The sequence below is a fragment of the Acyrthosiphon pisum genome, chromosome X, assembly GCF_005508785.2.
Source record: "Acyrthosiphon pisum isolate AL4f chromosome X, pea_aphid_22Mar2018_4r6ur, whole genome shotgun sequence".
Lineage (NCBI taxonomy): Eukaryota > Metazoa > Arthropoda > Insecta > Hemiptera > Aphididae > Acyrthosiphon > Acyrthosiphon pisum.
This window is the reverse complement of record NC_042493.1, coordinates 15,540,200-15,549,308: the sequence shown is the minus strand read 5'-3', so window position 1 is coordinate 15,549,308 and position 9,109 is coordinate 15,540,200.

The following is a 9,109-nucleotide window of genomic DNA, read 5'->3' as shown; positions in this document are numbered from 1 at the left end:
TTTTCAAACGTATCATTCCGGAAATGACACGTTTTGTAGAAAATCAAAACAAAAAACTTTTAAAAAATTATCAATTAATTTAATATTTTTTATTTCTCAAATAGTTTCCTTTTCTAAAAATAAATATTTAATTTTTAAAAGTTACCCATAAGTCCTAACTTGTCCGGTTCGTTTGTAACAAAATCACTATTCCTGAAAAAAGCAGTTTTTGGAAATAATACGTTTTACATAGAAACACCTTATTCTGTCGTAATTTAAAAATATAATTCGTAGTTGCATGAATATTTTAACGTACCTATATCATATACACACTACACAGCTATACATTATCCAATGCATTGTTATCGTCAAAGATTAATTCAACCTAAACGATAATAGTATACACTCGATACCTACAGTGTGCCTTCAGCATAGCGGTTATATACTTTTCTCCTATTTTATTATTGTATTGTGTATATAACTTTCTATTATAAAATATAATTTGTTTCAAAAATTGGGTAGGTATATTGATAAATTAAAAAATAGGTAATAATAATAACTAATACAAAAAAGTTCGATCTACCTACCTATTTGGCTATTAGTTATAATGTTCAATAAAACTATACATATAATATGATATATGTCAATCGGCGCAGCGCAGTGGCTTTATTGAGAGTAAGCAACAGCCGCGGCCACTAGTTCTCGGATGGGTGACCACCCGGGTCTGAGTTCGCATAAACCTTGCCACACATACACGTGTTCCTAACCGACCGTCCCAACCCTACTGTACCAACCCTACCAACCTTACCAGGCTAATGACCTCAGTCGTCGAAGCCTTAAACCGAATAAAAAAAATATATATGCTATAATACATACTATAATATAGATATAATAAAAACTATATGTATATAATATTGGTACCTCTGACTATTGCACATTTCCGGCATAGGTACCTACTCTTATAATTATAAACCTCACGAGGGTATATATATTTTATAATAAAATCATAATATATCGCATTAGAATAATATTAATATAATATCGATGCATTTTTTGCAGATGAATTGGTCGATGTCGAAGCATTGAAATACATCACTCCGGCCCAATGCGATGTACTGTTGAGCAATTATCCTCTGGGTATAAGAATCAAATTCGTCGGAAAATTGATGGACTGGAAACATTTGGCTCTGACAGAAATCATCAACAATAACTCTACTTTACCTTCGTTCCCCAGTGAGTTCATGTAATACAGTATTTAATGCATTTCAGACAACCCGGTGTAATACACTATTGTATAGTATAATAGTAATACGAAATTTCATATAATAATTCAGTAATAAATCATAATAAATCATAATAAATAGAATAAGATTTAAGACATTAACTGTAAATGAATCATTTCCCATGTTATTACAATATTATAATAGCATAATATAACTATTGCAGGTGTGTAATCTGCCTACCTATAGTTTGTATTGTATTATTTTATTGATTTACCTACTAAATGTGATTAAGATAAATATTGTAATTTTATCGATATTAACCTACTTAAAATGTATAATACCTATAATACAATATATTTATTTTTTTTTATATTTTTTTTACAAACGAATTTTGTCAATTTCACTATTATATAATTTTATGAATTTAAAAATATTGAAGTACCTATATCATATTTTATAGCTATGCTTATCATTTATTGAATTATCTTATAATTTGGCGTACTTACCGGAACATTTTTTATTCATATGTGTAAAAGCACCTATACGAATTTAAAATGTACAGTATCAATATAAAATTAATAAAACTACAAATTTAAATTATCGTTTTTAATGATGCCATACATTTAAATACTTATGATGTAGGTACCTATATAACCGTATAGACGGGTTAACAATTTTTATTTTCTATGTAGATTAAATACATGTTTAACCCTGTTAAGAGAAACATTATTTTAAAACTAAAATAGGTAGGTAACTACATTCTCAAATTGCATAGTTTTAGTTTAAGTAATTCCCTGTCAGTTTGTAATATTCGTTTTTTTTTCAATATTTCTTTGATATTTTAACTTTATTTTTTACCGTTTAAACCATTGTATTTGTTAAATCATTTTTTTTCTTTAAATTACATATTATTATATCTATAATATTATTTCTATAATATACCTATTCATCTATATTTTATAAAATTGTATACTAGTTTATAATGTTTAATTTTTTATAATAATGGATTAGGTAGTACATTATATTCGTACATATTATTTAGGCGGTGAGTTTATACGTAGATGCATAATGCATATATTTAATAGAATAATGTATTTTAAGTCTGATTAAAAACAGTGCACAAATTAAGTTATTGTTCTTATTAAAAAAATAAAACCTTATTTTTTCATTTTTTACTTACCTGTTTTTATGATTGTAGTATACAATAATATACAATAATATTATTGTATAGAGAACACTTATATCCAGGGCTTGCATTTGAAATAAATTCCTCTTTATGTTATTTACAATATTAAAACGTTACACAAGTTTTGCATTTATCGATATTTAAAATAGTGTTAATATTTATTAAATTTAAAAATAATAACGAATGCGGTAGGTAATGGCTAAGATACGGAATATAATATAATCAATTCTTAGATTGTTTGCATGTAACAAATGTTTCTACGAAAGCAATAGACCTTTTATATAAATGGATTTTTAATTATTTCGTTTTCCATTATTTTTCGTTCAATAATATTCTATAAATTACGTTTTGTGTTATGTTTTATTTAATGATAATTAAATTTTGTGTTTTTACATGATTAAGAAAAACAAATTTTATCATACGATACTGAGGATTTTGTAAAAAAATGTTGAATCAAAAAAATGTTGTTATAACTGAGTTTTTGGCTTCAAACCCACTTACCTACCTGGTCATATTCACCACTTATACTATAATAAATGATAAAATTTGACTTCCAATAAAGCTTATTATAAATATGAAAGAAATGGGATGAATAGATCAATTTTTTTTGGGATTCCACGTACCTATTACTTTTTTTTCAAGATTCAACTTACCTACTACCTTTTTTCCTCGGGACAAAATTAAAAGAGAACATTTAATTTGGGACACAATTTACCAATACCGCAATTTACGTTTGTCCGGTTATAATATATACGTTATATAGGTGATATAGGTAAGTATATAATACGAACAATTTATACAAATGTATTCCAATCATCAACCACAAATTCTATACTGAATCCACTCAATAATACCGCCGTCCGCCACCCATTCGTCATATCGATTAATACATAATATTACATATATATATATTACCTATATAATATCATATGATACTTTTACATGTTAGGTATATATTTTTTTATTTTGGAATTGCTATACAGTATACATCATTTGGTATTTGAATAAGAATATGTTTAGGTATACCGCTTTATGTTATACCCATGCATTTAAACATCTTACAAAATGTTGGTAAAATATTTTAATAGCATACTGTGTTTTTGGTTTGTTATATTATAATGTGTATATTATAATATTTTATATTTTCCAAACTCAATTTAAATCCGTATAAACATATTATCAAGAATCTACGAAATGAGTATTAATTAAACATTTATCGATGTTTCAACTTAGGCAATAAATTCCTAAATAAAAATATAATGATTAATCGATAAAATGTTGTCCTACAAATGCTCTAGAACATCCTTAAATCGCGTATTCGCGTTCTTACAAGGATAATATACTACGTTTCTACCTATAGTATACTATGTGATCAATAGATTATTATATTACATAATATTGTAGATACTTATATAAATACGTAAGTTACCCAGAGATGAAATTAATGTACATACGACCTACCTATAGACAAATTAATAAAATTATGCTTAGAAGACTACCTAGTCTAATACTATAGGTAACTAGCTGAATAACCCGGAGTTGCTTGGGAAAATTAATTAACTCCTTTTGGGTGTAATTCGCTCTGCATAGGAAGCAAAATCATATTATATTATGAGGTAGGCAATCTACCTGTGGTACATTGTGGATACAGTGAGTTTGGAGATAAAAACTAGCCTACATATTAGTACAGCTTTGTAGTTGAAAAAAAATTTGTATACCTAAAATAGTATTGAAGTCATAGTTGATCATCCCGGATTTTTAGGAGTACTATATTATATTAAAATATTTTGGGGGGTTATTTTATCGTTTAAAATATTTTATTTTATTTTTTTTTTTATTTTTACAAGATATTTACAATCTATTCAGAGAACAATAAGCAAATTAGATAAGAGTAATAAAAACATGAGGAATATGACGGAAGAAGCCACCCAATGATGACACTACCTATTTTGTTTAGAGTTAAGTAGGATAATTTGGTCTAGGATTTAAGCATCCAGCAGGTCACGACACCAATTACGTTCGAGACGTCTGACGGGGTTACCCATAATCGAAGGGACTGCTAAATTTTTTGTTAGAGGGTTAGGATGATTAAGTAACCTACTGTGAAACCGCTTATAGTAGAGTTTTGCTTCATCTTTGACGGAGTTCATCCTGAGTTTAAAATATAATTGGATTATTGGTGTACGCGTGATGCAAGAGATTGTTTTTATCGATAAACTTCTGGGAACAATACTTATTGTTAACCTTCGGACAAAAAGGATAGGTTGCAGGTAGCTGGAAACCCGCGGGCCGCCGTGTGCCCGTGCCGTGCAGCACAATACGTATTTACGGTGAATAATTATAATTGTTAATTACTCCACTTAAACCCAACATTTTTTAAAATTCTTTCTTTATGCACGGTGAAAATATGAGAAGAACTTCTGTTCCAAATTTTCAAGTTCGTTCGTTGCGTATTTTTTGAGTTACAGCGATCAGTGACTAAGTGGTATTTGGATTTTAGGTAGGTATATGTATAATTATATAGTAATCTATAGTTATACAAAAATAAATATTATTATGCATAATAATAAATATGTACATAATATAGTTGCTACGATATTATTAATAATAGTATTGTACATTTGTACCTATTGTGTAAAGTGTAAACTTATTGTAAACTATTATATTGTATTTTTATAATAAATATTTTATTGTCAATGTCGTTATTGTAATTTGGAGGGCGCGAGACACGAGTCTTATTATTTACAATCTATTATAACGTATTCTTGCACACGGTACAGCCGTTTGAGCGATAATATTATTATTGTTGGAATATTTATTATTAATCACTCCTATTAGGAATAGTATAATAATACCTATATAAAAGAATAAATTACGTGATGTATATTTGGTAACAACATTATATGTGTTATGCATATAAATCCATAGTATAATATACCTACTATATAAAATAATTGTATTAAAAATGAAATGAGTGTAGCTATAATCGTTAGGCATACATAGGAATCAACATCATCATTATAAACATTATTTTTCTAATGAATTTCAGATAACCTTTGAACGAAAAACCATATTCACTAATAGATATACTAAAAAAATATATAATTATTAACTGTACAGCCGATTTCAAATAATTGTGTACACCACGATAGTGCCAGCACTTTAGCAGCGACTATATTGATTTGTATAATTTATTATTTATCGTGTTTCACTAACAACAATTTTGAAAATAACGCAGTAGGCTAGGTTCGGTAAATGCATTTCTATACACAGCTTGAACAATTGCAATGAATATATTATATATATATATATCATTTTAACATTATTTAAATTTTCAATCATAGAATTGTATTGGAATCCTGCTTGAACCTATTGGTGCAAATGTGTAATATGAAAATCAACTTAGAATAAGGGACACATATTATTTGTTTATGTTATAAGAGTGAAAATAAGTTTTATATGTTATATGTATTTCTACCAACATTTGTTGGTTCGCATACACTTGATATTGTTTAAGTAAGTTGTAACCATTAAAAATATGTGTGTATTGAATCTTTATTTCCACATGTTGTTGAATAAATATGAATATAGAAAAATAAAATTTTACAACTGTACCCAATACAGGGTACCTACAATTGTAATTGAGCTAGGGACAAATGTTACATACATATTATTTTTTACTTTTTATTGTTATAAATATAAATATAATAATTACTTTCAAACAAAATAATACATAACTTTGGTAAACACATTGCCTTAAATAGTAATATAATGTTTGACTTTTAAATTGTTAAAACAATTATAACATAAAATAAAATAGGTGCAACAGTGTAACACAGAAGGTGTCTGTTACATTTGTACTCATTCAATATTTTTTTAAATACTTAAATATTAGAAAAAATACTGAGTAGTTAGAATAATTTTTTTTTCAAACGGTCATCTTGTAATCATAATTTTGTTAAGGAAACATCGATTGTTATACAGAGGACCAACTATTAAATGTATTTGAAAATTATATATTGAACAACGTATTGCCCGTGTGGCAATTGTATCCAGTCTCTCCTACTTAATATTATAACAAAGTACTTAATGACAACCACATAATCTGCCGCATATTTTGAATATGGGCCTCTCAAATCCTAACGCCGGCACTGTGGAACGTAAAAAACCTATACATACGACAAAGTGCACAAATGGAGCAATAACGTATCGTTCGACGTACGTTATCCTAGCTCCCCCTTCCCCTACCGAATACGATTTTCAAATGTGAGGCATCACTAATGTGGTATCTTTTTTAAAGTGCAAACAATAATTTACCATTTATAATATATTATTATTATTAAATGGCAAATATTACAAAATGTATGTTAAATGTTAATTATTAGGGAAGAGAAAACAAGGTGCTTCAAGGTGTAAAAGTTACAATACAATTTTAGAATAATTCACTAAGATAGAAACGCTGAGACTAACACAGTATAACTTATTGTATTGTAACTTTTTTTACTTTCAAAACATTAGATATGACAGACAGATTTAAAATTCCGACCGAATATTCTTTTTGGTTCTTTTTATTTGTTTTTGTTTCTGTTTGTTTTTTATTCGCTTATACTTTATAGTTAGTTTTTTCTATAAAGTTTATTTTCTAACAGGAATGCTCTATGAATGCTCTATGTTCTACTGGGAAATAGCACCGTGAATTAGATATTTTTATTCGTCTGTACTTTGTATTACAGAAAAACAATGAAATATACGGATACGGCATACCTACTCGTTTTTAAAAAGTATATCATACTATTACTTTGTATTGTAGTTCAACAATTGTAATAATTCTTATTTCTAAAATTCATATTGAACTTTCGAACAACAGATCATTCATCATTGTATCTATAATATTTTCATAAGTTTAACTATTAAAAAATAAAAATAAATAAATAAATATGGACCTATGTGCAACTCGTATTTATTAGAACAGTGAACGATTTCGAAATATTTCAGAAATAAAATATGTTTGTAATAGGTACCTACATATAACCCCATAATTATAAAAGTTTTATAGCAATATATTATAATATAATTATTATATATAATAAAAAAAGCGTTTCGTTTTATTTTTGCTCTTAGCTGTTAATATATTCAATATTGTATATAATCTGTAATAATATAATATATTGTACATAGACTTTATAATGTAATTAAAAAAATAATTTTTGTTGAAATAATTAAACACAATGTGATAAACCTAAATACCTACCATATCTTATTATTATTATTATTTACCATATTATTATTTAAATTCTAAGTAGTAAAATAAATATTTTGTTCAAATCAACAGTGCAGTCCATTACAATTAATTATTATGGTAAACATATTATACAGATGGTCAATAAGTTTTGTCTGGTGTAGTGATGTATAGGTACTTTGAATTTATAGTACAACATGTTAAATGTATTGTCAACATAACTTATAAGTGACAATTTTCTGAAATTACTGGGGGGCTGCGCATTATAAGTTCATCATACCTATATGTAGGTATCTACTGCTGTAGGTACTATAAATTTGCTCCCAAATTTGAAGTTTTTTGACATGATTATAAAATGTGTAAACTGAACTTTAAGCACTCAATGAGTTATGTGACGAAAAACAAAAATTCTTAAAATTTGTCGATTATGGCAACTTACCGATTTCGGAAATATGACAGTAAAACCCTTAATTATTAATTATATATTATAATTCATTAAAATAAAAAAACATATTATTATATGTTATTTAATCGTTACTGATTTTGTTGTCAACAAATTATTTTTGTAGCAAAAAGGTGAAAAATGTACCTATATGTTTACAAATTTAGCAGTATCAGTATCATATTTAAGAGAGGACGATTGGTGAATTTTAGTACACCACTCTTTGCATATATGGAAGTATATAAGTGTAAAATTTGCATTTTATACGAAAAATTATTGAATTTCTAATACAGAATACAATAGTGAAATTAATATTTAATTAAGTTAAAAAATGAATATTCATTTAAAAAAAAAACACGAATTTGCTTATTGCGGGGCCGCGTATTGACTTGTTGTGCCAGACACTTACATATTATATTCGTGGACCACCACACAAATGCTATACAAAATTTAACATTATAAAAATATGAAAAATTGTTCATTAAAAAAATTACTTATAAATATTACTTACAGTCTACACGTATTGTACAATTTTTTTTTCGGCTTTATATTAATGTTTTACCATAATTTATGTGTTATTAATGTCTAGTATAATAATGTATTTTTTTACTCAGATTACTCACAACGAAATGTGCCCAATATATTTCTGCTTTTGATAAAAACTCATATTTTGTGTCCTTTGCACTTACCGTTGCGTTCCACTGGTGGGTGTGTCACTTATCGGCTATCCATTAAAATAGTTGTATTGACAAAGTTAAATTATAGTAACGTCTAGACATGTCATCAATAGTGATAACGTTTGAAGGTTTTTACTTTTTATAAATGTTTTTTTTTTTTTATTATTATACACCTAATTGGGACATTATTCTTTACGGTGGGCACTATAGTACTAAAATTATGTACACGGAACGTACCTATGCGTTAAAATTATTTTATACACAACATGTTGTGTGCACGCAGCAATATTATCAACTCTAACTGATCAAAACCATAATACTATAGTATATTCATATATAGGACGATTCACGAACCATGGTCAC